This window comes from Sycon ciliatum, chromosome 9 (genome assembly GCF_964019385.1).
Source record: "Sycon ciliatum chromosome 9, ocSycCili1.1, whole genome shotgun sequence".
NCBI classification, from domain to species: Eukaryota; Metazoa; Porifera; class Calcarea; order Leucosolenida; family Sycettidae; genus Sycon; species Sycon ciliatum.
The window spans coordinates 4,777,950-4,789,063 of record NC_088651.1 but is presented as its reverse complement, the minus strand read 5'-3'; positions in this window follow the sequence as shown (position 1 = coordinate 4,789,063).

Genomic DNA, 11,114 nt, shown 5'->3' with positions numbered 1-11,114 from the left:
GTCTATTCAAATCCCAACACACACATTGTAGCTTAGTCCTTCCCGCATCTTTCAGAGCCAGCGTACCTTTTCAAGTTTGTGTGTCAGTTGTACCTACGGTATCTGACCTCTAATGGTACATACACGTCGTGGATGCTTCGCCTGATCAAGTGTTTCCCACTTCCGAGCGGTTGCGTCGGCTCATTTAGCTCTTCAGTTTAGTTTCAGTTTTGCTTTCTTTACGGATTCCCCAGAGGTAAATAGGCACCTATCTTGGGAGTCTCACCAAACATATAACATAATTAAAATTATGTATTGAGTGCAAAAAACTCGAAATCTGAGATTTTTTGAAGTCAAAGGAGAGGAAGAACATCAATAATTGATTGAGAACGAGGGGTGTTAATAGAACACTGGAAAGGCGCTAAAACAAAATAACTGCAGTAGCGGATTTAGACTATAATGTTCAACACGTGAAACTACGTAGCTCTTCCAAGGTATCATCCGTAATCGCTTGAGCAGATAGATAATTCAAAAGCTTAGATTATTATCTTTCGTATATTTTACCCAATAGCTGCCCCAGTACTCTCAATCAGAATTTCTTCTAGATTAAACACAAATGCTCGTGCTTGCGGCCAGGATACAACTCCTTCCCTTTTACCTACCTCACATACATTATTGCATACGCATTGCGCTCAATCTCTGGTGGCTGATGATTGAAAGCTCTTCCTTCCCATTGTCGTAAGGGACAATCTTTTGCCATTTGTGCTCACTGTACGTGCATGCAGCTTTGCGCAGGGTTTCCTGTAATATTTCCATGGCTGCTGGGACTCCCACCGCCAAACAATAATAATCCTCTAGTGCTACTTCCTACTAGATGTCGTATCGAAAGCCCCACCAATGTCCAGAATATTGTAACATGGGTGCATCGGTGCAAATTGAAATACAGATGACTGTCGTTGACCCGCAATGATGAATTTTTCCGTGTTGTTGATGAGAATGAAAATCTGATTGCAGACTATAGTGAGAAATGTTGCTCGGTACCACGCTGAAGAGTAAATGTACATGTAGTGGTTGATGCAATGATGGCCGATGAAATCCTACCAGTAGCTCGATAAGATAACTGCATGTGTGTTTGAAATATGAGCAGAGCGTAATGAACTGACGTGGGCCATCCACCGTATAGCCAGAGCGACAACCCTGTCGTATTTCATAGTATAATGTGTACTATAATATAAGCCTTATGCCAGTTGTACAGATCTACGAAATACCGTAGACCCTATTGTGTGCTATTTTATTTTCTATTTTGTAGTATTATTTAAATTTCGAATAGGGCAATCCCCACATGCCTAAGGCCTTTTACAGGGTGCACTACTACTGTTTTCCACTATGTCCACTAACATTTGGGCCCTGAAGGCATTACATACATGTACGAAAACCTGATCCTGACAAAGATCTAGCTAGTCATTAGTTCTACATTTTGACTGCATTTTTGAGGTTATTGGCGAGGTGGAGACGAAATTTCCAGCAGGCTCCACAGCCCAAATATCTTCTGCACAAAACACCTGGCTCGACTTTGCCCACACGGACTGGCAAGCATTTAACAACCACGTGTGGCAACTACCCTTGCTAGATGCCGTCCAAAATGCGCAAACAGTTGATGAGGCCTGGTCATTGTGGCGCACAGCGCTGGAAGACTCTGTATCGTTGTTTGTTCCCGTTGTCCGGAGAAGCACATTTCCATCGAACAAGCCTTGGTACTCTGCTGTTCACCATCGTCAGAGGCGGCTTCGGGATCGCCTCTTCGCCAAGGCCAAACGTCTCGGATCTACAGATAGTTGGATAGCGTATAGACTCTCACGTAACTGTCTTACTTCCTTGCTCCGGAAGGCGAAACGCCATTATCACGAGAGGATGGCGAGAGACATGGCTCAGCATCATGGAACCCGTACATGGTGGCGCAAAGCAAAGATCCTTTGTAATGTGAATCGCCCGTCTCCGGTTATCCCTGACCTCTACCATGACAACCAAGCCTACCCAGCCACGAGTAATACGGAAAAGACGAATCTCCTAGCCAAAGTGTTTGCGAGCTACAGCCAGGCGCCACTGCTAACACCTGACCTGCACTCAGCTGGTATTTTAACACCCACGTCCACTGTGAAGTTCTCCATACAACCATTCTCTGTACAGTCCGTATTTGACACGCTATCCAGACTTCCCATTCAACGTAAAACCGCTGGACTGCTGAACAATCGCATCCTCCGTGAAACAGCTGAGTTCACGTCACAGTCTCTTTCCGCCCTTTTCAACCGCTGCTTGCTGTCCAGTACTCAGCCCAGGGAGTGGAAATCTGCCGTTGTTGTACCTGTGTTCAAGGGAAAAGGTAATCCTTCTCACCCCGTCAATTACCGTCCTATATCGCTGTTAAATGCAGTTGCCAAATTGTATGAGTCTATGATTAGCCGTCAGTTTTACTCGTTTGTTGAGAGCCATAAAATTATCAGTTCCAGCCAGTTTGGCTTTTGTCGAAAGAGGTCAACAGTTGACCAATTGGTACAGCTTACCTCAATTGTTTCGCGTGCATTTGACTCTAAGTCTTCTTGTGACCAGCTGTTCCTTGATTTTTCTAAGGCCTTTGACAGAGTTAGTCATCATTTAGTTATTCAATCTGTTTCAGGTTGGTGTTCTCTTTCTGCCTGTTCTTGGGTGAAGGACTTCATCAGTGATCGTAGTATTTGCGTTCGCATTGGCCAAACTCTTTCTGACCCTTTGCCCATCACCGCTGGCGTACCCCAAGGTTCCCATCTCGGCCCGCTTCTTTTTAACCTGTGCATCAACTCCTTTCCTGATGCCCCTGCTTCTAGTACCCTATCCCTTTTTGCTGATGACTCTAATTTAATTCTTGTTTCTCCAGCAAACACCTCACTTCCTATCCATCATGCATTGCTCCAGACTGACATTGATAAGTGTTGTCAATGGTCATCAGCTACTGCCATGACGTTTAACACCAGTAAATGCGTCCACCTACCCTTTCAAAAATATGCATTAGCCCCCGGCCCGTCATCCCCCTTGACAATGAACGGTGTGCCTATTCAGAAAGGTGATAGCCACTGTCATCTCGGCGTGACTATCACTCCTTCACTAAATTTTTCTGACCATATAAAATCTATCACCCATAAGTTTCGCAGTCGTGTTTTTCTGTTGCGCCATATGGCCCATTTCCTTTCTGCTTCAACCGTGAGTTTGCTCTACAAGTGTTACGTACGACCACTGTTAGAATACGCAGTCCCTGTCTGGTCATTCGCCGTATCCCATTCAGATTCGCTTACGTTAGACCGACTGCAAGCCGTTGCTGCTCGTTCATATCTGCTTTGTAAGACCCGGCACCCTCCTGAGTGGGAAACCCCGAAGCAGATTCTTAATCGTACTTGTGACTGGTCATCCCTGAAGTGGCGTCGTCAGATTCTGTCCTTGCTGTATTTTCATCATGTCTTTTACCAGTTTCCGTCTTTGCTAATTCGTTTCAAATTCAATGTATCCCTTAGTTGTCGTCACCCGTCCTCTATAGTTTTACCTCGTTCTGGCGCCCATTTCCTTAAATCCCCTCTCTTCAGTTTATCTGTGGAATGGAACAAACTTCCAGAACACATCCGCTGCGTTCAGTCCTCTGTCAATTTTCGCATTGCTCTAAAGGCTCATTACTCTCAGCATAGATATTCTCTGACTGGAATTCCGAACTTTTCCGTTTGAGAATTTTTTTTCCTTGAAATTAATCCTTGCTGGTTTTTTTTCATCTAAATGTCCCGCTATTATCTGCAGAGGTGATTTCTTCCTTCGTCGATTTCTTTCCTGCTTTTATACCTCGATATTTAGGTACTTGTTTCCCTTCTTCCCATGCTTCATCTTCCACTCTCCTCTCCCCATTTCCCCATTTTTCTCCGAACGTGCATCGTGTGGTGGTGATGTGATACCATATCCCATAGTGCATGATCGTCACGAAAGAGGGATCTGTGTGTACGCTATTCTAGGCATCCTAGCAACAGTCCGCTAGTCGGAAGCCAAAGTGACACATACGCGAGAAATGGTCGACTTCTTTCAGCGACACGGAAACAAGATCGCATCGAGGAATATCACAACACGAAAAAAAAAATATATGAAAAGGAATCGCTACCGGAACATCATATGGTTCAATCCACCATTTAGAAAGTACATCGCCACCGGCGTCGGACATCGCTTCCTCGAGCTAGTGGCCAAACACTTCCCCAAAGGCTCAAGCCTCAACAAAATCTTAAATCGGAACTCGGTAAAAGTTGGGTACAGTTGCATGCAGAATATATCCACCATCATCAAACAACACAATAACACGATTCTATGACCCAAGAAACAAGCCAACGGAGGCGAGAACGACACCAAGACTTGTAACTGTCGGGCGAAAGACTCGTGTCCACTGGACGGAGCGTGTCTAACGGGAAGCATCGTGTGTAAGGCAAGATTCACCGCAGGTATGGAGAAGAAGGAGTACACTGGATTAACAGCAACAACATTCAAACAACCAGAATGCGTGCAGAAAGTGAAGCGATGGTTCATGAGCAATTAAGATTGAACAATTACCCAGAGAAAATCATTGAAGAGGCACGCACTGCCTCCATAAGGCCAAAGCGTCGTCGCCATGCCAACCCATGCTGCGCATTTCTAAAGCTTCCATATAAGTCAGATAAAGTACATCAAGCAGTGAATAAAGCAATCAGAAAGTATAAAATTCCGGTTAGAGTCGTATATGAGCACACTGGTAGCCTGAGGCGCACATTGTGTCGCTCCGCCCTCGTTCCTCCTCTATGTGTCAAGGCTGCAAATCCGCTACAACCGAAAAAGAGAGGTCACCCAAAGGGGCCATGTATCTCGTGTATATCCGGGGGACAGGATGTATGTATGCAGAAGAATGTTGTATATCAGCTGAAGTGCAAAGAATGTCCGGAACAATATGTTGGTGAGACTGGCCGCTTTCTGGAAACTCGCCTGGAAGAACATAATGGTGAGGCAAGACGCCAGGAACTCGACAAGCCATGGGGCCAACATTTTCGCACCACTCACCCTGGATGTAAGCTTAACTATGGGCAAAGTGCATTCTCTGCAGTTGAAGTAATAGGAAGAGAGCCTGATCGAGCCCGTCGAAAACTGCGCGAGGCGATTGAGATTCGTGATGCCAAGCCCCATGTGAACATAAGCACCGGATGGGATTTGTTGTGAATTTTCTCAGCTTCCCCTGCTGCTACTTCAATATCACTGAATAATTATAATATGAGGCGGGTCACTCAAAACCATTCTATTCCTGATGCCTCGTCGCGTCCCTGGTGGTAACAGTTTGGCATGGAAGTTTTAACCTCATAGTGCATTGACTCATGGGGCTCCGTGCTCCCCTCCTAGATCCTGTGCTAGAATTAACACCATAATTATTTGGCATGTACCCTCACTTCGTAGAGCACAACGGCGCGCTCTTCTTCTCCGTGATGTGCACAGTTGCACCTTCTCTCTCTCCCCCCCCTCTGTATAGAGGTGACATAACTCGCATCATTTTATTTTTTGGCGCTACACTCTGTGCAACGCCATTCACAGAGCACAATGCGCGCTACCTTTTGCTGCTTCTCCTCCGTGATGTGCTAGTTGCGCCTTTTTCTCTCTCTCTGTCATACTAGGTGACATAATTCGCATTTTTTTTGGCGCTACACTCTGCGTATATACTGCTCTTGTGTGGCTTCCACGGTATTCATTGTTATTACCTGATGATGGCCAAGTGCCGAAACGTTGTAAAATAACGGAACTGGTTCGGATGTGATATGCAGCGCTATGGGAATGGGTGTGTCCACCCGAATTCTTTTCACAGATGAAGCTGCAGGAAGCCTCAGCCCTTCTTCAAACATTCAAACAACGCTACTATAACCACCGATCATCATTTCGCCACAGACAACACCAGAAGGACACCCGCCTATCGGAATACGTCTGGGCCACGAAGGATGAAGGGAAGGCATGCAGCATTCAATGGGCAGTGCATCGCAGAGCAGCGGCCTATGGCAAAAAAGCAAAAGGTGCAACCTGGGCCTGGCGGAAAAATTGCCAATCACGCAAGTACACAAGCACCTCTCTCTCAGCAAGAGGAGTGAGTTTGTGTCAAAGTATCGCCACGAGAGTAAGTACTACCGTCGGAACTTCAAACCATCCACAGCCATCACCTAATTATACAAGTAAGAGACAACCAGCTCCAGTAGTTGTCACCTTTCACCAATGCTGTCATTCGCACTTTTAGATTTGCACCATGATGCAGTCATTTTAGCTTTGTATTGCCGCCATGCACAACTTTTAGATTTGCGCCATAATGCAGCCATTATACACTTTTCGTTTTCAGTACTTCAGTATATAAACCAATACTGATCCATATTTTACTCATTCCTGTTTTGTGATGATCGCTTAGTGCCTGAAACACGGAGTTAATCTATCTATCTATCTATCTATCTATCTATCTATCTATCTATCTATCTATCTATCTATCTATCTGTCTATCTAGCTATCTATCTCTTTATCTACCTATCTATCCATCCATCCATCCATCCATCCATTCATCCATCCATCCATCTATCCATCTATCTATCTACATAAGTGGGTATACCCAGGTTTCAACAGCGCTCATCACCACAGGGGCGGAGCGTAACCACAAAGGTCAAAAAGAATGGTTTCACCAATTATAGAAACATACGTTGTAACGCTGCGTTTCATGCACGTACTGAAGTAGCTAAATGCTAAGGCAATCATCAGACAACTAATGCTTTTGTCGCGGGATAGCTTGTTCTTATTTTGGGGGATACGCATGGGCATGTAGAGGAGGTGTGAGTTATCAATGCAGGGCATGCAAGGGAATAGCGAGTGATGATAATTACATCACTGGATGGGCATGCGCAGTAGGCGCGAACTATGCATGGAGCATACGGAGGCGGAGAAACCACCAGGCAGGACAAGGGTAAGCCATGGGGGCACTGGTCAGGGGGTGTGATGTGTGGCGGTGGAAGCACACTGTGGTGTCCACATTCATCAGCCGCGGGTATTCAGAGGATGTGGCGGTGATAGTGGTAGCACGCGGTGGCTATGTCACGGCAGAGTAGGTGGAGAGGTAGAACTTGTTTTGGTGTCTGCACTTTGATACCAACTCCGACCTCTTGTTGAGCAGAGTGTGAGGCGTCTTGAAGGTGATGATGCGCAACGTTTCTGCTAAACACAAGCAGCACCTTTTGGATATGTTGCTGTAGGACTTGGCCCGATCTATGACTGCCCATTTGATACTGTATTCCTCACCTTGGTCAGCCAGCGCCCATGTGTGCTTGGATAGCTCGGTCTTGGTACGGTACTTTTCATGCCGCATGCTGGTTAGATGGTTGCCATAGCGCACCTTGAAGGGCGTCTTGCACAGGCCGATGTATTGCCTTTCCTCGCCGGTGCTTGGGGTTGTGACGGAGGCCTGGTACACCACTTCCCCCTCCAAGCATCCGCCGCCCAAAGGGCATGATGGCTTGGCTCGGCAGTTGCACCCTGCCGCAGATCTCTCTTCACCAGGCGTTAGTACCTTTTGGTTATGTCCTTTCATCAGGTAGGACATGTTGGGCATGCAGGAGTAGCTCAACTTCAATGTGTTTCTGTTGAAGATCTTGTGTAGTGGCGACGCGGCAGGGAAATGTTTGCTGACTACTTTGAAAAACCTCTGGCCGATATTGGTGGATACAGATTTGCTGTATGGTGGGTTGTACCATGTTATGTTTCTCCTCCGCTTGTTCTTCTTCTTGGTAGGCTTACCGCCTTCGAACACCATGGCCTCTGGAAATTTCGCTGGCAGATAGCGCAGCTCTGTATGTGGGCGCCGCGTTGGTGAATGCCTCCTCGTCGCACGAGATGTCGGACACCCGCCTATTGATCATTGCAGGTAGATTCCGGAGTATATTCGGCGGGTGATTCGACTTGGTGTGTATCTATCTATCTATCTATCTATCCATCCATTTGACCTTTGTATCTATCTATCAATCAATCTATCTATCTAGTATCTATCTATCTATCTATCCATCCATTTGACCTTTGTATCTATCTATCTATCTATCTATCTATCCATCCATCCATCCATCCATCCATCCATCCATCCATCCATCCATCCATCCATCCATTCATCCATCCATCCATCCATCCATCCATCCATCCATCCATCCATCCATCCATCCATCCATCCATCCATCCATCCATCCATCCATCCATCCATCTATCTATCTATCTACTCAAGCTGCGGACAGAACTGTTTCGTCCTTTGTGGACTCGTCAGCGCAGCACAGAGGAAATGAGGCCGAACCTGATAGCAATAGAAATAAAACCAATCTATCTATCTACCTCAGAACTAAATATTGCAACAGAGCTTTCGGCCATATTTTCAATTCATTGCATTCCCAACTCATCACAACCACGCGCTCTTCAGCCGAACCATACAGACACCAGCAAGGACACTTCCGTTGAGAGATAATATTGCTCCACGCCTCTAGACAGCTGTTTCGCTCCCTGTCGGAGCTCATCAGTAGAGGATAATAATGATGATAATGGAGGAATGATCATTCTTATACACCAGAAATGGCGCAAATGCGCGCTTTCCACATAATATCAATGGCATATGCAAGCTGCTAAAATGGTAAAGTGTGAGAACAGCGATAAATAATCATAGTTATATATATACTAGACCTGTTAGTATCACACTCACGACTACAAGTTTCCTGGTGTGCATCGACATCGGCATCAGTGGGGCCTCCCGCTGTCGATCCTTTTGACGGGCGGACAGGTCGGTGTGAATCCTGAACGGCAACCGAGCCTGTCCCGTTGGGGGATCTCGGCGGTGAGTGTCGCCTCGTCTGCATACATGGACAACATCATAATAATAAACAACATACATGTACTTTCCATTGGCATCAGTATTCCGCGTCAGGTTTTCGTCGCTTGTGTGGTGTGTTTCTCCACCAATGAGCGCGTACTATGATTATTTATCGCTGTTCTCACACTTTACCATTTTAGCAGCTTGCATATGCCATTGATATTATGTGGAAAGCGCGCATTTGCGCCATTTCTGGTGTATAAGAATGATCATTCCTCCATTATCATCATTATTATCCTCTACTGATGAGTTCCGACAGGGAGCGAAACAGCTGTCTAGAGGCGTGGAGCAATATTATCTCTCAACGGAAGTGTCCTTGCTGGTGTCTGTATGGTTCGGCTGAAGAGCGCGTGGTTGTGATGAGTTGGGAATGCAATGAATATCTATCTACCTATCTATCTCTTTATCTACCTATCTATCCATCCATCCATCCATCCATCCATTCATACATCCATCCATCCATCCATCCATCTACCCATCCATCCATCCATCCATCCATCCATCTATATTTCTATCTATCTATCGATATATCTATCTATCCATCCATTTGATCTTTGTATCTATCTATCTATCTATCTATCTATCTATCTATCTATCTATCTATCTATCCATCCATCCATCCATCCATCCATCCATCCATCCATCCATTCATCCATATATCCATCCATATATCCATCCATCCATCTATCTATCTAACTATCTACACATATTACACAGCAATGAATCAAACAAGTCTCTTTCCGCTGTTAATCCGAGTGTCGTGTCAAAACACTTCATCAGACAGCATGCATGACCAAGACTAACAATCACTAGTATACGGATAGAAGTACATTTCAATAGCGCGAGGAAAAGGGATGACAAAATCAGCGTGATTATAAGAGGAAAAAGATGTTGAGAGTATAGAGCATAGCCTGGGTAGAGGAACAGCGCGACCTAGGGTGGTAAAAATGGTGATGTGGATCACTCACGCCAGGCAAGGGGGTGACTACCACACCCGCCAAGGCATCGGAAAACCGGCGACAGAAGCCAAGACCCGCCAAAGCGCGTGAGCCATGAGCCCTGGGGAGTGCTCACAATTCCCGCGCAACGCAGAACCCAGCCCCGACCGCCACCTCCCCGGCCCCGACGGGCACAACAGCCACCCCCAGCCTGGCGTGGCTCATGTATTTGTCTTTCATCACGTTACCCTGCTGAGTTGAAACCTGTTGGCATGACGGCATTTGGAGATTAACTCGCTCCTCTTATTCAGGCGTGTGCTCCTGTCGGCGATGATGATGCGGAATTTCTCCGTCACGCATAGGTTGCACCGTTTGCTGACGTTGCTGTACCCTTAAGCTTGCTCAGCAATCGTCCAGTTGACGGTGACCGGTGCCTTCGTCTCTTTTAGCCGCCATACATGCTTTGACAGCTCCGTGTTGTTCCTCCTTGACTCGATGTTCATGTCGGACTTGTGGTTATAGTGTCGCTTCTTAAATGGTGGCTCAGTTGATCCAAATGTACACCTTCTGTTCGTTTTCTTTCCCCACATGCGCCTCATAAACTACCTCCTGCGCTTGGCATCGGCCGTCCAGCGGGCACTCAGACTTGTTTTGATTCATTGCTGTGTAATATTTGTATTACTGGCTCTGTCCATGGGATATTGCGCACTGTAAGCAGCCTAGGGACTTTAGACATCTATCTATCTATTTATCTATCTATCTATCTATCTATCTACTCAATGATGCAGACAGCCAGACTGTTTCGGCCAATGAGGCCTCATCAGTGCAACTCCGAGCTTAAAATAGGATTTAACTGTCACCCATCGCTACGAGAACCACAGACATTAGGACAGCTCGATGTACTAGCGGTGAGAGTGCTTTTAAAAACTGCTAGAAGCAGCGGTCAAAGCATAAAGCTAACCAGCGCAAGTGCGTCCTACTAAGAGTGCTCTACAAGATCGAAATCGAGGAGTGAAATACTCAATGATGCATCTTTCCATCTATCCATCTATCTTGGCTATCTTTTCTATCTTTTCTATCTTTTCTATCTTTTCTAACTTTCTCTCTGTCTATCTGTCTATCTGCCTATCTGTCGGTCTGTCGGTCTGTCTGTTTGTCTGTCTGTCTTTCTGTCCGTTTGTCTGTCTGTTTGTCTGTCTGTCTGTCTATCCATCTAGCCATCTATCTGTCTTTCTGCCTATCTGCTTATCAATCTA